Source organism: Pinus tabuliformis, chromosome 5_2 (assembly GCF_031772625.1).
Source record: "Pinus tabuliformis cultivar Carrire ecotype Pingquan chromosome 5_2, CPIR1, whole genome shotgun sequence".
Classification (NCBI taxonomy): Eukaryota; Viridiplantae; Streptophyta; class Pinopsida; order Pinales; family Pinaceae; genus Pinus; species Pinus tabuliformis.
In genome coordinates this window covers 698,691,820-698,716,182 of record NC_142306.1, presented here as the reverse complement: position 1 = coordinate 698,716,182, position 24,363 = coordinate 698,691,820, and the positions used below count along the sequence as shown (strand labels likewise).

General features: G+C 38.1%; 1 non-coding gene and 1 pseudogene across 1 annotated transcript; both read left to right on the top strand.

The window, feature by feature from the left end:
• LOC149161052 (origin of replication complex subunit 1B-like) overlaps positions 1-21,505 on the top strand; it is a 119,772-nt pseudogene extending 98,267 nt beyond the window's left edge.
• On the top strand, positions 19,293-19,371 carry LOC149161053 (small nucleolar RNA snoR28). The gene has a single exon (XR_016262165.1). It is a non-coding gene; the product is annotated as a small nucleolar RNA snoR28 (small nucleolar RNA).
• Positions 21,506-24,363: the final 2,858 nt, after the last annotated feature.

Genomic DNA, 24,363 nt, shown 5'->3' with positions numbered 1-24,363 from the left:
GGTTTGATGAATTCCATTTTCAAACCCTTCCTTAAAAAATTGTGTTATTGTTCTTTGATGATATACTAATCTACAACAAGTCTTGGAAGGATATTGTTCAACATGTTGACCAGGTGCTAAAACTATTGGAGGAGAAACAATTGTATGCAAAAACCTCCAAATGTTTCTTTGGGGTATAGGAGGTGGAATATTTTGGTCATATTGTATCTCATGAGGGTGTTAAGGTAGATCCTAACAAAATTAAAGCCATCAAGGAATGGAAAATCCCCACAACCCTAAAGCATCTTCGAGGATTTCTTGGGTTGACAAGGTATTATCATAAGTTTGTTAAGAATTATGGGAAAATAGCAACACCTCTAACAACATTACTGAAGAAAGTGTTGAAAATAGCAACAAGAAATGCTAAATATAGAAGTGATAAAAATAGCATTGCTATAAATATCATTTCAAGATACATTCTAATTTTAGTTAGTCCCTGAACTAAAATTGAGAATTAAAATTCGAATTTGATCTTAGTAGCTGTTTGAAAAATAATTAATTAATTCATCTTGAGTTAATTAGTTGGAGAAAATCAAACATGAAGTCTATGTGAAGACATGCAACAATTTTCACTTTGATTGAGGAAGTTATCCCTTAATTAAAGTGATCAGGATTAGTTGTACTTTGAGTTATAATTAGTTAGCTAACTGAGTTAAGTCCAGTTAGATTAGTTCCAACAGTTTGTGGAACTGATTGTGAGTTCAGTTAGTTAATGCATGCATGCATGTAACTACTGCACTTTTAGATAACTGAGTATTCTCTCATAAATACTCATGCATGTGAGTTCAGTCAGAGACCCAGTTGAGATTAGATGATGGGACAATGTACTATCAGTTATAGTAATATTCCATTGAGGATATCTCTTGCATGCAGAAGGAATTCATTCCTTGGAGATTGCGTAGTTACTTCTAAGTTTGGTGTGTTGTGTGAGAGGTCAATTCACATAGGTGGCAGCCAAAGGACCCAGGAGAAACTGCACAATGAAATAGGAGGCTTGGAGGACTGAGGGAAGGCATATGTTGTGTCTATTCAGTCTATGAGTAGTATTGAGGGATTGTACTGAGGGCTGGATAGCTTGTGAGCTAAAGCTTTGTGTAATCTGGAGATATTTCCACTTGTATGATAATACAGAGATCGGGGTTTTTAACTGAGGCTTTCCCCATAGTATTCTTCTGTGTTCATGTGTGATTGAATTCTCATTCTCTGTTATATGTGTACTGTTTGATCTTGCTCAAAATCGACTAAGATTCCACAAGTTTGATTGTAGAAGTAGATTAAGTATTTTGCTTTAGTATATTGCATAATCAGTTTAATCTACAGTGAGAAATTATACATGGTATCAGAGGAAAGGTGATCAAAGCAAAGAACAGTATACAAAGAAGAGATAAGTTTGAAGTTTGAAATTCCTGATTATAGAAATCAAATTCTTATCACATCTCAAATTTCACCAATGGCGTTCAACAGTTTGAGACTCGAGTATGCCCTTGATGGCAGCTCGAATTATATAGCCTAGAAGGATCACATGGAAGCTGTATTAGAGGACAACATTTTGAAGGAATTCATTGATCAAGAAGTCCCCAAGCCAGTAGCTGCTAATACCCAAGAATTGGCGGAATGGAAGAAATGTGTGGCTAGAGCGAGGAGGATTCTTCTAGAGGGAGTTCAAGACCACATAGTCCCGAGTCTCCATGGGAAGGAGACACCGTTTTCAATGTGGAAAACATTGAAGGATCTATATCAAAACAATAGTGATCAGAGGAAGCTAGCACTGAAAGACAAGCTTTAGAAAATCAAGTGTGAAAAGGGCGACACGATCTCTACATATCTAAACAAGCTCACCACCTGCAGGGATGAGCTTGGAAGTGTAGGGATCACGACAGCCGATGATGACATGGTGAGTCTTGCTCTCCTCAGTCTTCCTAAGAGCTAGCATAGCTACCAAGACTCGGTAAATGGAAGAGAGAAATTTCCATATTGGGAACGACTTTGGTTGGATCTGTTGCAGGAGGAGATAAGGAGAAGCACTAGAGATGGATCTTCATCAAAGCAAGATGATGAAGAAAATCTAGCCTTAGCGAGTAAGGTAAGGAAAGGGAAAGGGAAGGCATCCCATTCCAAATCCAGTTCTTCCCATGGTGGGAAGAAGATTGACAAATTGAAAGTGCGATGCTTTCACTGTCATGAGGTGGGTCATTATGCTACGAATTGTCCACAGAAGAAATCCAAGAAGGGATCCTCGAAGGGATCAGATGGTGAGGCACTGGCCTCACAGTTCGAATTGGATTTTACCCTCATCACATGCATGGTTTCATCGATGGTGGGGTGTGTTTAGTACCTGGACAATGGAGCTTCATTCCACATGACCGAAAACAAGAGTCTTTTCAGTACCTTGGAGGAGAAGGACCTCCAGATGCGCATCGAGATGGATGCTGATCGAAAGTACCGTGTTTTAGGTGAAGGTACGATTGTGTTTCAGAGGGAGCATCGAGCTCCTCTCACCCTGACTGATGTAAACTATGTGCCTGGTCTAAAGAAGAATCTTGTGTCTGTTGCTATGCTGGAAGACAAAGGCTATGATGTATTATTTAGTAAAGGAAAGGCATTCCTGAGGCATGTCGGCACTGGACAGACCAAGAGGATTGGGGTTCGAGTAAAGAATCTCTACAAGCTGGAGGTAGACAACTATGCTGCATTGAGTTCCAAAGCAGAGTTGGTGCAAAGCCAAGATGTTGGCAAGCTATGGCATAGAAGATTGGGCCACTTGCACCATGGGGCCTTGAATATCATGCAGTAAATTTCTACCGGACTTCCCAAGGGAAAACTAGAGCATGTGGATACATGCAAAGGTTGTACCTTGGGTAAGTATGAAAGATCTTCCTTTCAGGATTGAGACAATAGAGATGGAGCAATCCTGGAGCGAGTTCATACAAATGTGTGTGGACCATTCTCTACAACCTCCTCCACTAAACAAAGGTACTATGTTATTTTTATTGATGATTTTTCTCGTAGATGTTGGATCTACTTTATGTAGAAGAAGGATCAAACCTTCTCAAGGTCTTGTGAGATCAAAGCCTTGGCAGAGAAAGAATCTGGGAAGAAAATAAGGGCCTTCTGAAGTGATAATGGTGGAGAGTATGTCTCCCAATAGTTTAAGGACTTCTGCGTAGCAGAAGGAATTAAACGGGAGTTAACAACACCCCATAACCCACAACAGAATGGGGTGGCTGAAAGGAAGAACAAATCGATTGTGGGAGTAGCTCAGGCGATGCTGCATGACCAAGGCCTACCACTTCATTTGTGGGCTGAGACATGTAATACAACAGTATACTTGTAGAATAGAAGTCTGCATCATATATTGGGGATGAAGACACCAGTGGAGGCCTTTTCCAAGAAGAGACTAGATGTGAGTCACTTCAGGATCTTTGGATCATCGATTTATTGCCATGTGACGAAAGATGCCCGGAAGAAGCTAGATCCAATAGCTGATTTGGGGATACTTGTGGGGTACATGGATGCACCCCACAACTATCGGGTGTTCTTTCCTACTAGTCAGAGGATAGTGATACGTAGAGATCTGAAGTTCAACGAGTAGAAAGCCATGTGAGTATCACTTGAGAGGGAGCTCAAGTTGTATGCAGAGGAGGAACTTTTAGTTCCTAAGGAGGAGGATCCTCTGACTGATGTGGAGCAGCCACATGCAGAGGATCCATGAGTGGAGACATCCACTCATGCAGAGTCTTCCAGAGATGGGCGGAAATGCTCAAGGGAAGATGACAGATTGGTGATAGATGCGAGAGAGAATGTGGGACAGCCATCTTCTCAGCGCAGACAGAGGAGGTCACCCAAGTGGTATACTGGTTAAATGGCCCTGGTTTAGAAGTGTGTAGACAACAAACCTTCTTCCTTTGAGGAAGCAGTGCAGTAGCCAGTCATGGTTGATGCTATGGTGGAGGAGTACGACTCCATCGTTTGGAATAGTGTTTGGGATGTTGTCCTAAGACAAGAGGACAAGTTAGTAGTGAGTTCCCGATGGCTTTACAAGGTAAAGCAAGCAGTTGATGGGAGTGTTGAGAAACATAAGGCAAGGTTTGTTGCCCGTGGTTTCTCACAGGTCGAGGGGATTGACTACAATGAGACTTTTTCTCCCGTATCAAGGTACTCATCTATCAGATTGATGTTGGCACTATCAGCTCAGATGGGTTGGAAGATCCATCAGATGGATGTGAAGATTGTGTTCCTCAATGGAAAGATTGAGGAAGAGGTGTACATTGAGCAGCCGGAAGGATTTGAGACCTTTGATCATGAGTCGAATGTGTGTCGACTCAAGAGAGCTTTGTATAGGCTGAAGCAAGCACCTCGTGCTTGGTACACTAGGATCGACAGCTATTTCACCAAGTTAGGCTTCACAAAGAGTGAAGCATATGCGAACCTTTACCACATCATGGTAGAAGGTAAGCCATTGATCATTGTTCTTTATGTTGATGATCTGATATTGACATGTGATGACCAATTGATCAAGTCTTGCAAGGAGGACCTTGCAAGAGATTTCGAGATGAAAGACATGGGTCTTATGCACTACTTTCTAGGCATGGAAGTGTGGCAGAAGGATGGGGAAGTGCTTGTGTCTCAAGGAAAGTATGCCAATGAGATACTCAGGCAATTCCACATGCATAAGTGCAAGCCCATGCAGACTCCTCTAGCTGGTAACTAGATGAAGGAGGATGCTACTTCAGGTGAGGTAGTAGCTGCTACTGTTTATCGACAGCTTGTGGGTTCATTGATGTATCTAGTGAACACATGACCAAATTTGTGCTTTGTGGTGAACTAGCTGAGTCAAGCTATGATTCAGCCTACCAAGTTGTTTTGGAAGGCAGTGAAGCATGTGTTGACATACCTTAGAGGCACATCTCAGTATGGATTATGGTACAGACGGATAGAGGGAGTGAAGCTTCAGGGCTTCACAGATGCAGATTAGGCAAGGAGTCCATCAAACTGGAAGAGCACCTCAGGAGGAATTTTCAACCTTGGTTCAGCTGTAGTTTCTTGGTACAATAGGAAAAAAAGGTCAGTTTCACTTAGCTTAGCATAGGTTGAATACATGGCTGCCAGTCAGGCAACATGTGAGGCCATTTGGATGTGGAAAATTCTAGTTGGATTGTTTGGTGAGAGAATGGATCCAACTGTGATCTATTGCGATAATCAGAGTTGTATCAAACTCTCTGAGAATCCAATATTTCATGATAGGTCCAAGCACATCGATATTCGATATCATCATCTTCGAGACTGCGTGGTGAAGAGGATCATGTTGTTGTTGTTGTATGTTTCGACTGAGGAACAGGATGCAGATATTTTGACTAAGGCATTGTCAAAATGCAAATTCGAGTTCCATAGAGACAGGATTGGGGTGACTGATAATCCCTTTCTTGTTGAGAGGGAGTGTTGAAAATAGCAACAAGAAATGCTAAATATAGAAGTGCTAAAAATAGCATTGCTATAAATAGCATTTCGGGATACATTCCAATTTTAGTTAGTCCCTGAACTAAAATTGAGAATTAAAATTCGAATTTGATCTTAGTAGCTATTTGAAAAATAATTAATTAATTCATCTTGAGTTAATTAGTTATAGAAAATCAAACATGAAGCCTATGTGAAGACATGTAACAGTTTTCCCTTTTGATTGAGGAAGTTATCACTTAATTAAAGTGATCAGGATGAGTTGTACTTTGAGTTGTAATTAGTTAGCTCAGTTAACTGATTTAAGTCAAGTTAGATTAGTTCCAATAGTTTGTAGAACTGATTGCGAGTTCAGTTAGTTAATGCATGCATGCATGTAACTACTGCACTTCAGATAACTAAGTATTCTCTCATAAATAACTCATGCATGTCAGTTCAGTTAGAGACCCAGTTGAGATCAGATGATGGGACATTGTACTATCAATTACAGGAATATTCCATTGAGGATATCTCTTGCATGCAGAAGGAATTCATTCCTTGGATATTGCGCAATTAATTCTAAGTTTGGTGAGTTGTGTGAGAGGTCAATTCACACAGGTGGCAGCTAGAGGACCCAGGAGAAACTGCATAAGGAAATAGGAGGCTTGGAGGACTGAGGAAAGGCATATGTTGTGTCTATTCAGTCTATGAGTAGTATTGAGGGATTCTACTGAGAGTTGGATAGCTTGTGAGCTAAATCTTTGTGTAATCCGGAGATATTTCCACTTGTATGATAATACAGAGATCGGGGTTTTTATTTGAGGCTTTCCCTAGAGTATTCTTTTGTGTTCATGTGTGATTAATTTCTCATTCTCTGTTATATGTGTACTATTTGATCTTACTCAAAATAAATTAAGCTTCCGCAAGTTTGATTGTAGAAGTAGATTAAGTATTTTGCTTTAGTTTATTGCATAATCAGTTTAATCTACAGTGGTAAATTCTACAGAAAGATGCATTTTTTTGGACTCCAAAAGAAACTAAGTCATTTGAACATATTAAAGAGGAAATGTGCGAAGATATGGTTTTAGCTATACCAGACTTCAAAAACCTTAATGGTGAAATGTGATGCCTTAGGGAATGGAATTGGTGTTGTTTTAATGCAATAAGGAAGACCTGTTGCTTTTGAAAGTCATCCAATCAAGGGAAATTATTTACAAAAACCTATTTATGAGAAGGAAATGTTGGAAATACTACATGCCCTGAAACAATGGAGCCCTTACCTAATGTGTTAGGCCCCTATACTGTTGGTTCCATAACATAATGGGAATACACTTCAAGCTAAAAACATATCATGATAGCCTTAAATACTTTTTGGAACAAACATTATCTTCAAGGGAGCAGTAAAAATGGGTCACTAAGAGGTTGGGTTAGGACTTTGAGATCATCTGCAAAAAAAGGAACCAAAATGTTGTTGCAAATTCATTCTCAAGAAGGGATGAGGATGTGGAAGCATTTATCTATGCCATTTCTATTATCCAATCTCATTAGATAACTGAAGAAAGGGAGGAATGGAAGAATGACGAAGAGGTGTGGACACTCCTTCAAAATTTGTAGCAATAATACCAATACATCTGATACATTTATCTAGAAAAATGACTCATTATGGTACAAATATTGCTTATATATATGTAATAATTCCCAACTCAACAAAATATTATTTTGGAATTGCACACCTCTCTTTTAGAAGGGAACTCAGGATTTTTAAAAACTTACCACAGGGCTAAGAAGGAATTTTTTTAGGATGGTCTTAAATCTTATATTTAGAATTTTGTTGTAGAATGTTTGGTTTGCCAACAAAATAAGGTTTGGAGGAGGACAAAATGGATTTTATGACAAGTTCACCCAAGTCCGAAGGAAAGAGTGTCATCATGGTGGTAGTTGATAAAATTACCAAGTATGCACACTTTTGTGCATTATCTCACCCTTCAAAGCCAATATAGTTGCTATTGCATTTATAGAAACAATTCAAAAGCTACATGGAAACCCAAAGATTATTGTAAGTGACAGAGATCCCATTTTCATTAGAAATTATTGCATGAAATTATTTTCTTGTCTTGATACTCAATTAGCTCATAAATCATCTTATCATCCTTAATCTGACATGAAAACTGATATAGTGAACAAATGTTTGGAACGATATCTTTGTTGCTTTGTATCTGATAAAAAAAACAATGGGTCACGTGGTTACCTCTAGCTAAATGGTGGTATAACACTTCCTTCCATACTACAACAAAAATGACCCCATATATGGCACTTGATGGATATAATCCACCATCCATCACATCATATTTAAGAAAAAAATCTAAGGTTCAATCAATAGAATATCACATGAGCATCAACAATAATTTCTCCAACTCTTAAATCATGAAATCACTCTAGCGCAAAATCAAATCAAACAACAGGCAGATCAACATCGCAGTAAAAGAATTTTTGACGTAGGTGATTGGGTATTTTTAGCTACAACCATACAAACAAATGTCCCTCAAGCAAGCTAAGAAGGATAATAAATTACCACCCAGGTACTATGGTCCTTACAAGTTGTTACAAAATATTGGTACTATGGCGTACAAATTGGATCCTCATGCATCTTCCCGAGTATGCCCCATTTTCCATGTTTCATGCTTAAAGAAGGTTATTGGTGACAAGCTACCAGTTCAAACAATGTTACTCGAACTTGATGAGGAAGGAAAAATCATATTGGAGGATGAAGAAGTCACAAAAACAAGAACCTAATAGTTGTGGAATCGATCAAGTTCAGAGTATCTCATTAAGTGGAAGAACTTACCCGTTGAAGATTCCATAGGGGAGGATGAGAATTTTATATAGAAGCATCCATAACTACTCAAGAATTGAGTAAAACACTCTTTTTTTTATGGAGAGGGGCATGTTAGGTTCCTATACTAATAGTATAGCCCCTTTATTGTTATTATTTGGGTAGCGCCCTTACTGTTATTGTTGAGCCCCATAGAAACCCACTATTCATATTATTGTACCCTTACATCATTATAGTTATATAGGCTATGATTATATTGTGACCCTTTAGACTCCTATATATACCAAGGAGGTCTTGTCATTTGAATCATCCAAGAATTGTTCATTTATGTAACATAAAAGAGGTTTCCCACTCAAAGAGGCTAATTTCAAGTTGTTGAGTTATATTTTCTTCTATTTTTTTATCAGGTTGCATAACAAAATGTACCCTTGCAAGAGGAGACAATACAAATAGCACCTATCTTTTCTTCTATACAAGGTGATTTTGATTCTAGATTGCCTTCTTTGGTAGGTTCTTTTATGTTATTATTATTTTTCTAAATATATTCTTAAATTGGAGGCTGACAATTTTAATGTTGTTATATTGTGTTGAATAGAAAATGGTTTCTAGTTTCAGAAGGTTTTGGGTTTATGCTGATTCCGATGACAGTGATTTTGCAAGAAATTTTATGTAAAATGTGTTTTCTTGTGCTATATTTCGACCACCATTTCAGTGGTGCAATCATAAAACCAAGTGTTGATCTAAAACACGAAAGACTTGGTAGATATTTTGAAATATTAATGATAGCATCATCATAAATTTATTGAAAAAAATAATTACATCAAACTTTGTCAAGATCCTTTTTTGTAAGAAAATTGGTATCTGTTTTAATTTCATTTCTTTTAATTGGTGGCTTTTGCATCTAATCATTTTGTGAATCTGAGGAATAATTCTGTCATGTTTTTCCATAAATTATCAAGGGCCCTACAATCTCGAATGTCAGCTAGATCAACAATTCAACTATCTCCTAACAGTTTCTCTCGCCCCAAGAAAAATATATCTAATCTGAATCTCATTACTCTAGAAGGAATGGCCCAGTAGATCTTTCTGCCAATTCTCAAGCCAATCAAAGTGATGGTGAAATGGTTGATCCAAAACTTCTTGAACTAATATAAAGTGTTATTGTTGATAAATAAAAGTCCATTAGATAGGTGGGATGATGTTGATAAGAGATGCTGAAGTCATTAATGTCTCATTTCCTTATTTTATATTTTTATTTTTGTTGAAGATTAATTTTGATTTTTCTCATTGCAACTATACTTACCTATATCAGTTGATGCCTATGAAATATTAGCTGTTGTGATTTTGATCCAAGTAAATGGTCATTTCAGATAGGTTGGAGAGGGAGAGAAACTCATGAAAGCTCTTTTTTCTATTGGAGTTGCAAGGTAGGCATCAATTATTTTCATTGATCAGGTATGAATTTAGTGCTATTTTATGTTCTAAAAGACTTTGATATTGACATGGTTGCAACCATGGACATCTAAATCACTAATGTAAATAATTTACTTTTTTTAAGACATTAATCAACTCACTAATAAAAAACTCTTCATTTTCATAATTAACTTTAGTTCAAGTGAATTACAAAATAGAAATGACCTTTTTGGATGACATCCACACATCTGGAACTGTACTTGTGTGGATTTTCATGTCTAATGCTACAAACATTAACGCTACAATTTGATCATATGGTATTAATGACTAGCCATGGTTGAACTCCTTTGTTATGAACTTAATGAAAATGTACTCTTCACTTAAGCCATAATTACACTAGGGTCATGGAAGAGGAGTTCAACAACCAATGCAACCAACTTCAAGGTACAAAGAGGGTTTGGTTCTCTCGATTAAATGAAAATTCATGACATAAGAGCTCAACAATCAATGCAACCAATGTCAAGGTACAAAGAGGGCTTAGTGCTCTTGATTAAATGTTATTGATAAGTTCCATACCCACATACATGATAGAATTCATTGGCAACATTGCAATCCTACCAATCCTAAAATCCTGAAAATTGTTAAGCCTGTTTAATTTTGAATGGGATATTAATTGTATTTTCTCCATATGAAGTCCAATAAGGTTGGAACCATTCTCAAAAATCCTAAAACAATTAATGGTAAGGTTAAAAATTTAAGTAAAAGGATAGAAAATGAAATAAGAAGAATGTCAACTTTTACTTCAAGATTAATTATTGGGGTTATGTTTTATAGGGATGTAGGGTTAGATATTTTGTTTTTGTTTTAATGTTTTTTGAATAAAAAAAATAATATTTAGTGGTCCATGTCATATGGCATCATACCAAAGTAGTTGGTTTTGTTCTTTAAGGCTAGTTTCATATCAAACCAAGGAATTGGTTGGTTTTGGTGCAGAATCGACCTTAACCAGTTTGAAACACGAAACTGGTTGGTTCCAGTAAGACTAGATCCGAATTGAGTTCCATTTTTAGCAGCAACCCTTTAGTTATTGAAAATATTTCTTAAATGTCGTGTTTACATGGGTGACTTTCCATTCCCAGCTGCATCACTTTTAAAATGATAAGGTGACATAGTTATTAGGGACCCATGTTGGCATGTTACAAATTCAAGTTCAATTTCCTACTCTTGTAGAAGATTTATAAGGTGAGTAATGACATGATAGGGAAATTAATTTATATCCTTAGAGGGTTCTTACTTTGGTTTCTTTGGACAAATCAGACATCAGATAGAAAGGCAGCTTAAGTTGAATACTCTTCTTCACATGGCAACACTCAATCCAAAATGGTGTTTGTGAATGTAGGTTTTAACCGCATACAGAAATTACCTGCATACGAATTCTAAAACACAGAAAATAAACAATGCGAGATCATAACACATAAAACACATATACACAGATATTTTCCCCTGGATCCCAAAACCGGGACTACCAGCTTGATTTTTCATTATGTTCCTTTCAATGTTACAATACATATTTATACATGCTGAAGCATCCAATACCATGGACCAAAAACCATCGTGTCCAAAAAACATGTGTGAAAATCATGCACAAAACCATAGGTGGGTCCACCCAACCTAACATAGGGTCCAAAACCAAAATTTTCCGGGGCGCTGCCCCGAACCCCATAAAGTGGGGTTACGGGTGCCCTTCAAACCCCCTGTTAACTACGTGGAAAGAATATAACACAACCCAACATTCTCCCACTTCTTGTTTTCTTTCCACAGGGGGCCATAAGAGAGCTTAGTCATTTTCCCAACCCTGAAATGCCCATTGTCTCTCTACACCAAGAGAACTTCTTAGAGCTCACAGATTTTGTCAATGCATCTGCAGTATTCTTCAAAGTGTCCACCTTTACCAGCAACACCTTTTTGTTTTCTATCATATCCCTCACAAAGTGATACTAAACATCAATGTGATTTGTCTTTGAATGATATGCAAGGTTCTTTTCCAAGAAAATTGCACTTTGGCTGTCACAGTCTATCCTTATAGCTTCCTGTACTAACCCCATACTTGAACACAATCTCTGCAACCAAACTGCTTCCTTGCTTGCATGAGTGGCTTCCATGTATTCTACCTCTATAGTTGATAGTGCCACTACATATTGTTTCTTACTCATCCAACTGACTGCACCTCCAAATAGGTTAAACACATACCCACTTGTAGATCTTCTTTGATCCAGATCTCCAGCCCAGTCTGCATCAACAAAGCCATGAGTATCCAACACTTTGTCCAATCCTGGTCTTCCTTAGTAGCACAGACCATAATCACTAGTGCCATGCAAATACCTGAAAACCCACTTCACTGTTGTCCAATGCTCCTTTCTTGGTTTTGACATAAACCTGCTCAATACTCCCACTGCATGTGCAATGTATGGTCTAGTACAGACCATTGCATACATCAGGCTACCGACTGCACTTTCATATGGAACACAGGACATGTCCTCTTCCGCTTCTTGTGTCTTGGGACATTGTTCAGCAGATAACCTCACACCTACAGGAATAGGAACCTTCACCGGTTTACTATCCTGCATGTTAAACCTCTGCAATATTGTCTCGAATACTTCCTCTAGTTTAACCAGAGCTTCCTCTTTGCCCAATCTCTTTTAATTTCCATGCCCAAAATATAGTTTGTAGCACCAAGATCTTTCATGTTGAATTTGGAGGACAATTGGGTCTTCAAATCCTGGATAATTTCTTTGTCATTTCCAACCATATCATCCACATACAAGACCAGATAAATAACATGGTCACCAATTAATTTAAAATACACACAGTGATCTACTTTGATTCTGGTGAAGCCAAGTCCCTCTATAAATGTATCAAATTTTTGATACCACATCCTTGGTGACTATTTTAACCCATACGGAGACTTCTTTAACTTGCATGCCAGTTCTTTCTTACCCTTCGCTACAAAGCCTTCAAGTTGCTTCATGTAGATTTCCTCTTCTAGATCCTCGTGAAGAAATGATGTCTTCACATCCATCTGTTCTGCCTCAAAATCAAAAGCACCAGCAACAGATAAAAGTAATCTAATAGAAGTTACCTTGGCAACAGGAGAAAAAATATCACCAAAATCAATTCCCGGCACTTGGGAATAACCTTTTGCTACCAACCGAGCTTTGTATTTCTCCAATTTTCCTTCTGCATTTGTCTTCTTTTTGAACACCCATTTGCTACCAATGGGTTTCCTTCCAGCCAGTAACTCCACCAGATCCCAAGCCTCATTTTCGTGCAAAGATGCCATTTCATCAACCATGGCCTCTTTCCAGAGTTTTCCATCCTCTGAATCTACTGCTTCCTTCACAGTTATGGGATCATCGTCAGTAATAGATAAAGAAAAATTTGAACAGAAAGCAGATGGACTATACCTTTCAAGCTACCTTCTTTCTTGAACTGATCTTCTCACAGCCAGAGTTTGTGGCTCTTCTTCTTCTAATTCCTCCTCTGCTGTAGAGTCTGATTCTTCCTCCTTTAGCTCAAACTCTATCTTCTTAGGTTCCTTTCGTTGGACTTCATGTTTAATAGCATATTTCATCTCTCTGAACACCACATCTCGGTTGTACACAACCTTCCGTGTGACTGGGTTCCAAAGCTTATAACCCTTTAAACCATCCTTATACCCAATAAAGATGCACTTTTCATATTTACTATCCAACTTGGTTCGTTTCTCCTTTAGAACATGTACATATGTATCACATCCAAATACCCTCAGATGTGAAAGAGAGGGTTTCCTACCAGTCCATACCTCTTGTGGAGTCTTATCCTCCAACGCTGATGAAGGTGACCTATTAACCAGGTAACATGCAGTATCCACTGCCTCTGCCCAGAATTCCTGTCCTAACCTGGCACCACTGAGCATGCTTCTTTCCCTTTCCATCAACGTCTTATTCATTCTTTCTGCAACTCCATTTTGCTGAGGTGTATATGGAGTAGTCTTCTGCCATGCTATACCACACTTCTTACAGAATTCTTCAAATTCCTTATTGCAAAACTCTCCACCATTATCTGTCCTCAACACCTTTATCTTATTCTCTGTCTGGTTTTCCACCAGAGCCTTCAATTCTTTAAACCTGTCAAAGACTTCAGATTTCTTCTTAAGGAAATATATCCATGTATTCCTTGAGAAGTCATCTATAAATGATACATAATACACAGACTTCCCCAGTGATGGAACCTTCACAGGTCCAAACACATCACTATGCACAAGTTCTAATATCTGTTTCACCCTCTTACTACCAGAGGGGAAACTCACTCGATTCTACTTCCCATATACATAATTTTCACAGAAATCAAAATCCAGAGAGCTATTACGCATACCTTCTACCATACATTTACCATGAAGTATCCGAAGGCCCTTTTCTCCAATATGTCAAAGCCTTTGATGCCACAGCATGGTCTTCTCTCCAAAGACCACTAGATTTTCTGCTTCACTTTCAGAAACCACAGAACTATTGCACCCATCAATAACAGTGCTACCTTGCAGCTTGTACAGAGTTCCAATCCGAACTCCCTGCATCAATACCAGTGCTCCCCAAACCATATTGCACATATCCTTCTCGAACACTATTTTTACACCTGCATCATCCAGCTTGCTAATGTAGGAATATGTAGAACACCTGGAAGCATTCTAACCCTTCCACCTTGCAACTTCAACTTTACTTTTCCGTGACCAATGATTCTAGCCTTCCTATCATCCCCCAAGAAGACATCACCGCCATCATATTTCTCATACTCGCAGAACCATTCTCTATGGGGAGTGAAGTGAAAGGATGCACCTGAGTCAATCAACCATGCCTCATGATCTACATGTGTACTTGAAGAAGCCAAGTACACTTCCCCACCTTCATCTGAGGTGGTTTTCGCCTCTGCAGAGGGAGCCTCATCAAATCCCTTTCCTTTGTCATGAGCTTTAGATTTACAGTCCCTTTTGTAGTGCCTGTTGGGTCTTGAAAATGTCATTCATTTCCATTACACATTCACTATTATGTCCATTATATCACCTCCATTTCACCTCCATTTCACTACTATGTCACTACATTCATCCCACTTTCATTATCATTGGGCCACATTTATGTTTTTCTAAACTTTATTAATTCTTAGCCTTTTTAAGTGAATTTGTGGTTAAAATTTAGAAAATAATGTGCATATGCTTATACCTAACAAGTGGGTTGAGATTGTTGACATGTGTAGGTCAAGAGGAGGCTTCTAGAAGACCCTTATGTGGCACTCTAAGGCCAAATTCGAATTTGAGTGGAGAGAATCATGAGATCATGAGGATATGTGTCACATATCCTAATTGTATTGTAACTCTAAGAAGGCATGTCTCATATCAGTTCCTATTTTGATTATGACTCTAGAGGTAGAGGGAGAGATTCATGGACTCTCATTAATGAGATGGCTTCTCATCTTTTTGTATAAATAGGAGATCTCTCTCCTTCATTTGTTAGTTTAGAGCTTAGCTTGTTAGCTTGTTAGTCTTAGCTTAGCTTGGAGTTTGTAGTTCTTCCTTGATGGCTTTGGAAAGCTTTGGAGAGCTTTGTTGTACTTTGTGATTTTGAAGAAATTGAATAAAGCTATGATGTTCTCAACATGGAAGGAGATGTGAAGTAGATGTCATGGAGCACATTAGAATGTAAGGTAGAGTAGATTTTATTTTGTAATTTTGCTTTGATTTCATTATGTCATTTGATTGCTTTCAAGTTTGATAGATTGATGCAATTTTAATTCATGCAAGTGTGTTCAACTGGTTGATTGTAGATTAGTTTTTCTTTACATGTTTTTGCATCAAATAGTGACATGAGATTTGCCTCTCTGCTGAACTTTTTCTTAAGCTTTTCAATTTCAATTATGCTTTGATTTCAGTCTTATTTATTTGCTGTTGTTAGTTAGTTTAGATATCAAATTCTTCATGTCATTTGACGTTATCTCCAGAGCCATGGCTTAACCCCGAAAAGCTACTTGGCGAGCTATTGGATTACAAGTGAAGTGACTTGATTTTACTTTCATTTGTAAGTAGGTAATTTAGATATCAATTCTTCATGTTATTGACGTTATCTCCAGAGCCATGGCTTAACCCGGAAAAGCTACTTGGCGAGCTATCGGATTATAAGTGAAGTAAATTGATCTTGCTTTCGTTAGTCTACAATTTGTGGTTTGTTTGAGTGCAATAGTTTAGATTTTATTTCTGTAATTAGATGGGCAACAGAGACAGTGATTTCATGATCAGTATTTCATCTTTTTTTTTATTGAAGTAGCTGCATATTTACATTCTTGTTCAAGTATTAATTTTATCAATAGCATGTTTTGAGATCTTTTGAAGTGCTGAGTTTTGGAAGTTACCATAAGGGACATAAACCTTGTCTTGAAATCTACATCCATACTTGACCTTTAAAAGTATTCTTAAGACCTTAGACTAGAATTTCCATTTTCATTAAACACTTTAGGAAACCAACAAAGACAAAACCCCAAAAACAAAATAAAAACTATAAAACAACGAAGTAAGAAAAAAGGTTAACTAAGCACATATGATGCACCACACTTCATCAGTTTACGACACCCGGATTGATAATTTATGTAGATCAATTTAAGACGTTAAATTGACTAGACAGTTCCCTTCCTTTCCACATTTCCAGCACACCACCTTTACAAGTTTTCCTGGAGATTTAGATCTCCCTTTAGATTTAGATCTCCCACTCAATGACTTATTTTTGTTTTTGTTCTAGGTCCGCCCTCGTACAGACAAGGCATCACCATTTTGGCTCTCCATAATTTTCCGTCTCATCTCCTCCGTCAGTAAGGATGAGAGTATTTCATTAAAATGCAAGGCAGTTTCATTACTACCTATTGCAATAACCAGACTATCCCACGAACCTGGTAGAGAACACAACAAACTGATGCACTTATCTTCATCTGAAATTTTAATATCAACAGACGCTAACTGACTTACCATAGTATTAAATGCATTCAGGTGCTCTGTCACCGAGTCTCCATCTTTCATCCTCAGGTTATACATATTTTTCCGCAGGAATAGTTTATTCACCAGAGACTTAGATTGGTACAAAGTCCCTAGCTTGTCCCACAAAGCCTTCATCGTAGCTTCCCTTGATAAATTCAACAATACTGAATCAGAGACACACAATCTTATTTTTCTCTTTGCCTTCCGATCCAACTTCTTCCATTCTTCATCGGACACTCCCGTTGGTTTAGTACCCATATCTACCGCGATCCACTGGTCTTTATCCACCAAAAGATCCTCCATCTTGAGTTTCCACAACTCAAAAATCCAACCATTAAATTTATCGATCTCTATCTTTCCACCACTCGCCATATTCTTTCACCACCAGAATCGATCTCGCAGATCTCCCACTGAACAAGGTCTACCATAAGCCCGAGCGAAACCCCTCAGCAATAAAGGAGTCCCCTTGAAGCCAAAACACCTCTGATACCAAATGTAGGTTTTAACCCCGTACAGAAATTACCTGCATACGAATTCTAAAACACAGAAAATAAACAATGCGAGATCATACCACATAAAACACATATACACAGAGATTTTCCCCTGGATCCCAAAACCTAGACTACCAACTTGATTTTTCATTATGTTCCTTTCAATGTTACAATACATATTTATACATGCCAAAGCATCCAATACCATGGACCGAAAACCATCGCGTCCAAAAAACATGTGCGAAAATCATGCACAAAACCATAGGTGGGTCCGTCCAACCTAACATAGGGTCCAAAACCAAAATTTTCTGGGGCGCTGCCCCGGACCCCATAAAGTGGGGTTACGGGTGCCCTTCAAACCCCCTGTTAACTACGTGGAAAGAATATAACACAACCCAACAGTGAAGGTCTAGTAGATAGAAAGTTGAAGATGACCTTGAGGTGTAGGGACTAAAAATGCCATCTCAAAGATGTATTCCAGAAGAGGCAAGAATAATTTAAGAAATTTCTATACTTTGTTGAGCTTAGACATTCCATCAACACAAAAGATAAGGTATTACGTGCAAACCGTTAGCTAGGATGAACCCAATGGATGGTGGAAAAAATTGGCAAATGAATCTTAAGAGATTTGTCAATTTTTTATTTGATCACTATCATGGATCACCAATTCCTAATTTTCCAAGAAGAATTGGTCCATCTACACTCAATCCACTTTGTTGAGAGTACATATATACCTCTAAGTGAGGAATAGTTGGAATGCATGCATAGTATCCTTTCTCTTTGGACCGAGGTGATTGGAGTACCTGTAAGGATTAGGAAAGCATGGGGTGTGGTTCTAGAGGATGCTTCATGGGTTAATGACTAGGATCTTACAAATGGATAATCAAAATTGGTTGGCGTGTCATTGGATGCCTATTCAAGAGGAGAATGATATTTATAATGATATTGGGGAAGTTTATGAAGCCCATGTATCTTTGGAACACCTTGAGGAAGAGTGTAGAATATATGTTCTTTGATGTAAATTTTGAACATTTCGCAGTCATGATTCAATACTATAATTTATCAACACAAAAAAGTTAAATTTTACATTTTTGTGTGTAGGACCAATTATGATTATGTTTGTGTATGATTTTTCTGATGTTTCTATTATATTTTCATTTTCATATACTCTAATAAAATTGATTATTCATGCGTTATGGTACATGTATAGTAACTCTATTTTATGTTTATCGTATGTGTGATTACATCGTATTTCTTAAATTGTTAAAAATTAATATTTATATCAATTAATATTTTATGTCGACATCCTCATCTTGCACATTCTTCAAAATTTGGGGTTAGCATATGGCTACACAAGACTCTTGTCATTTCACCTTGTCCTTGAACCCTTTGGTAACATGATATTTAGGGTAGTGTCTGACTACATAGGAACCTTGTCCTGTCACCTTGTAGTAATAAGCTATTTAGAGTAGCATCTGACAACACAAGAATATTATCCTATCACCTTGTCCTTGAACCTTGTGGTAACCTGATATTTAGTTTGACTTACATACAAACATGTCATTTGGGACAATTTTTAATGGAAGTATTGATAATTTTAGGTCTTTACAAATAGATAGAAGAAATTTGAATCTCTTAAATATGGCCTTTAACTAGTCTTATAACTCTCTATTCATGAAATATGTGGTTATGGAACTAGGGTCACTTTTAGCCTGTTGATTCTTTACACTGCAGGTTTGATATTGAAAGTTTTTTATGTCTCTTCAGGAAAAAGGTATCCTTATTTATTGAACCTTATTGAATTTCATTTGTTTAGAACGTAACCTATTCTCTCTCTTGTTCCATGTGTGTTATTGATTTTGATTATAAAGATGCTTGTTGGAGGATTTATTTTTGTTGTGAGTTTTATCCATTATTACTTTTCTTCTTACTCTTTTAACACGTTTCTTGAAAAATGTTGAATCTTGTATGTGCAGATGGAGTCCATATTGAGACATTGCTACATGAAGGGTCACAAAGAATTTGAGAAATATACTAAGGGAGATGATGTATTCTTTTGTGAGTATGATTATGATATTTATTGGCACACTTTCAAGCACCTGGCAAATGTAGATGATGAAAAATAGGTTAACTTCGTTGAACTATCAAGAATGGTCATTTTGGTTTTATTGTTGCATTGATGAATTGATAACATAACTATGTTGATTTGCTATCATTAAGTAACATTTTGGTGATCTAAACTTAACCCTTGTTGTAGAGCGATAGTATGTATTATTTAGTGAGAATGATTGGGATTATAGTGAGCATTTTGAGGATGATGAGGATGAAGAGTGTGAATAGAAGCATGTCAAAAGCATATCCAAAACGAAGAATCAATGTAGCCAGAAAGCTCCTCTTGCTACAAAGGTTGTGGTAAAACTTATCCTCTGGCATTTTTCTACATAGGTATTATTTTCATTTTAGATATATTCTTGATGTTTTGTGAACATAGAATGTATACAGGGGGCATATTGTTGGACTAGAATTAGTGGACGCAAAAATTATTCCAAATGTAAGCCACCACAAGAAGACTGATCTTGACAAAGCAAAGGTAACTCTTATGCTAGCTTCCTCTCCTAGATCATTGTCTTGCAGAAACACGTATGTATGCTTGCTGGAAGAATCAATTTTCATTGCAACTATTATGTTGAACTATAAATATGAAGTGCATTTCTAGTAGATAATTTGTTTTCTTTATTAATCATTAGTAACTTGTTTCTTTTGTCACAAACAGAGAAATAGACAAGATAACTTGATTTGTCACAGGAGCATTAGTTGTAGGCAACCAATGTCTAGGTATATGTATTTATATACATGGAGTGCCATAGACCGGAAAGGCAAGTTTATCCACTATAAAAGGATTGTAGTTTAATTTGTTCAAAGGTCTTAAAATATGAAAATGAGGAATGGTTTTGGACTCCAAATATACACTTTTGAAGTATACTTTGCTTCTTGTTTAACTTTCCCTTCATATTTTGTTAATTTTATTGCAATAGATCATATCAGTAGTCATGCTCATAGATATGAACCATGATGTTCAGACTGCAACTGTTCTTACAATCATGAAGAATCTACAGGCTAAAGTTGGTTTTGGAATTGTTCATCCCTATCGATTTGTGGAGATCAATGGGTTGAAACTTGCTCAGCCAGAGAATCTCTACAAGGTAATGTTCTTATGTCTATATAAATATTTAATACCAAAATAAGGTGAGATATATATACATTCCCTCATTTTCTTAGTGCTCTTCTTTTCTAGGTCCTTTATGAGGCATTGATTGGAGATTAGGTAGGCTTGAAAAAATATCTTCATTTGTTAAATCAATTTTTTCATAATCAAAACGCATAAGCAAACATAATAATAACCCACATGTTCTTCTTCTATATGAACTTGACCTCCTTGTCACTCGAAATCAATCAGTAATACTTATATATTTTCCCTTCATATGTTTATGTAGATATAGAGGTAAATCAGATTAGGAAATTAAAAAATAGGAAGAAACCTTTTGAATATGCAGACCATGGACACTCTCATTTTCATATGAGATTGTGAACTGTTTTCTATACACTAGAAATTGGGGATGGGATAATGGGATTTTAATGTCTTGTATATTGGTATGTAGGTTTTATACAACATAATTGATTCACCCACCAAATCATGGTCATGGTTGGTAGTTATAGGTAAATGACTATCTATAAATGATATCTATTCCTAAAAGGAAACAGAGCCAAGTTACTCTCTTATGTTTAGATTTCTCACACATCTTACATTTGGATTTAACAGGTATATCAAATACAATGGATCTACTAGAGAAGTTCTTCCATGTATAACAAGTTGTGTGGGAATGCAAAGTTTGTGCTTTGGCCCTTTTTCTCATTAACAACTACAAGAAATAATTTCTAGTCATCTTAATGGAATTGATGCATTTGAAAAATAGACTATTGAGTTTGCATCATGGAAGGTATGTGGATTATGAAAATGTTTCAAGAGCTTTGCCAATTTTTTGGAATGTCACATTCATTTATCTACTATAGAGGCCAGAAAGTGAAAATTGAATGACATTTTATTGCAAAGGTGTCATAATTGTTGTCTTAATAAACCAAAATGGTGGAAATAATGTATTGTAGGTTGTAGCAGTGTCTGGGGATACTTGTTGCGAATTGGAGAAATGTAGATGTGCTACAGAACTTGCAGAGTTCAAACTATAATAATCGACCTGTCTTGATAATGCCACAAATGAATCTAATGCTAAAATTAGTGGCTAACAATAAATATTAAGCCTTTATTTGCTTACCTTATTTCTTTTTTTTGTGTAAGTCAGATAGATATATTATGAAACAAAAATATTGTACAAAAAATCTGCAGATGCAGATCGAGACCTGATGAAGACAGATCCAAAGACACAAGACTCCAGCCCTAAGAAAACTAGAAACTATGATAATTCAAAAGCTATCCGCACACCGCGCAGGGTGGCCTTATCCCTTTATCTACTACGCATATCTATAACAAAGATAAACCTTGAACTGCATCACTGTAACTGGTGCACTATCAGGATGAGACAAAATTACAGTTCAAGACCTTAGACAGACATCAGACAAAAGCCATAAAGGCCTACAGAAACAGACAACAGACAAAGCCAGAGAGATGGCACAGACATGACAGTAGACAAGGCCGAAGAGATGGCACCAACAAACCCGATTCACTGCGGAGGCATTCCATATCTGCTTGCAATGTCCAGACCTTGTTCCAGGACATGCCTGTCCACTCTTTCCAGCATGGATCGGTAGTTGTTAAGTTCCTTCGGCGGTGCTGGCTGCTTGCTGTCAGAGCTCGGTGGATCCGGACATATGGTCTTCCGGAGAATTTGGATAAGCAGAGTTAATTTCTTATTGACCGTTTCCGCCTTATCATACACAGCTGAAATTTTATCATCCAACGCTCCGCAAATCTCCAGCAGACTATTTAGTTGGGCTTCAGATATATGGTTTTCCCCTTGAGACTTCTGGTTCCCAGCTTCCATGGAATCCAGAGCTTTCGCCAAAAGGGTCTTGACCCGCCAGCTTTCTACTTGTGTACGCACGAATTGGGTGGCCCGCTTGGATGCAGTGCCTGGGTCGATCAACCAATCTACCTCCCTTGCGATTTCCTCCTCATTGCGCGGCTGTTCCTCCACCTTTACCGCAGCCTCCATCTCCTCAATTCTTCGTTTGTTTCTAGTAGTTGTTCGCGTTTCATATGCGCTCCTTGCAGCCCGGAGCTCCTGGTTTGCGCTGATGCTCCGGCAATTCCCAGTATCCATATCTTCCCTGTTACCCGTCGCTTGAATCGCAGTTCGGACTCGAGAGCAATTGCAACCCACAGAAATGCCTTTAGAAGAAGTGAATGAAACGTTGCTCCAGCAGTTGGTTAAATAACTCTTCGCCATGAGGTTTCCCACGCTGTTCCTCGCCTCCCGAAACATCGTGGTAGTACTGCTATCATAGTTCCTGTGGGTGGTCGTAAAAGCTGCGTGATGTCGCCTGCTATACAAATAAATGTTGCTTATCCCTTGATGAGTCAACTCGTGCCAAATGTCGATCCTGCCGAGGGGGCAACTGCAGTAGTCCCTTCTAAATATCCACTTGAAGATGTGCTTTCTGTGCACCCTTTGTTGCCATAAATGCATATGCCTGGCTTGTCCTTTCGAATTGTGCCAACCTTCGCTACTCAAATCGTTTCCTGAGTATTTCATCATGAGGGCCGATATAGTCTGCCGCTTTCCGGTTAAGCCCGGTTTAAGTCTCCCACGTCCTCTCTTGCCAGCTGTTGGCATCTTTCCTTAAGGTGAGGACAGTCCACTTGCTGCCAACACGTGTCCCAGCTCCTGTCTTGGTTGTCAATACTATAGTTTGCCAAGTAATCGGCTAGCCCGTTTGCCTTACGCCTGACCGATTGAAAGACTAAACCTTTCATTTCGCCGATTAATTTTGCAATGTTCTCCATCACCTTGGCGAGCCTCCAGTGTCTCGTGGCTTTGCATGCCTGAGTGCCTCCCTGAATTCTCTTTGCGACCGAGATAACCAGGGATGAATCGCCTTCTACCACTGCATTGCCTGTCGGTAGATTCCTTAGAATTTTCAATCCTTGTTCTAACGCCGCGAACTCCATCTCATTGTTCGTGCCTTCCCCCAACTCTCTGCAGTAAATATGCACAATTTCTCCATTCTGGTCTCTGATAACACCTCCAATGCCAGCTTTCCCGGGGTTGCCTCTAGAGGCACCATCAAAATTCAGCTTCAAACCTCCCGCTGGCGGACAAGTCCATCTATCAGCCTCCGAGTTTGGTTGTTGCTGGTGTCTCGGCGCTGCGAAGCTATGGTTGATTTCCAGTTGAAAGCACTTCAAGATTTGTAAGTCTCGATCCGAAGGCTTTTCGTTGGGGTCTGTCTTGCACTTTGTCTGAATCAATTCTTTAATATTTGTAAGAATGGTTGCTTTTGAATGCTCAATGCTCCTGTTTTCATCCTGAAATACCCTCCTATTGCGCTCTTTCCATATTGTCCATAATACAAAGCCTGGCATGGCTTTCCATATATTATTGACTCTCTGGTTTTTGGAAAAATTGATTTGCCAGTTTAAAATCGTGTTTTGGATGGACTCTTGGTCTCGGTCTGATTTCCGCATGATTCCCTCCATCCAGTTCCATAGATGGTTTGCCCAGTCACACAAATTAAATAGGTGGTTTATGGTTTCTTCTTCACTTGAACACATCGGGCATCTGGAAGGCCCTGCGAACCCTTTTCTTCGTAGCTTGTCCCAAGTCAGGGTTTTGTTCTGCATTAGTAGCCATAAAAAGGTCTTAATTTTCGGCCAAAATAAGTTGTCCCACACTTTGTTGCACCAGGGCGTTGCTTCGGCCTGTCCTGCCTTTACTAACAGTTCCCTTGCCTCTTTCAAAGAGAAATTCCCATTACCTGTCATACCCCATCTTAGCTGATCCTCTTCCTCTGTTTTCCTTATCCTTCTCTTGCGAATCTGACTGTTGAGTTGTTTTATGCTTTCATCTCCCTCAATGTTGTTATCAGCG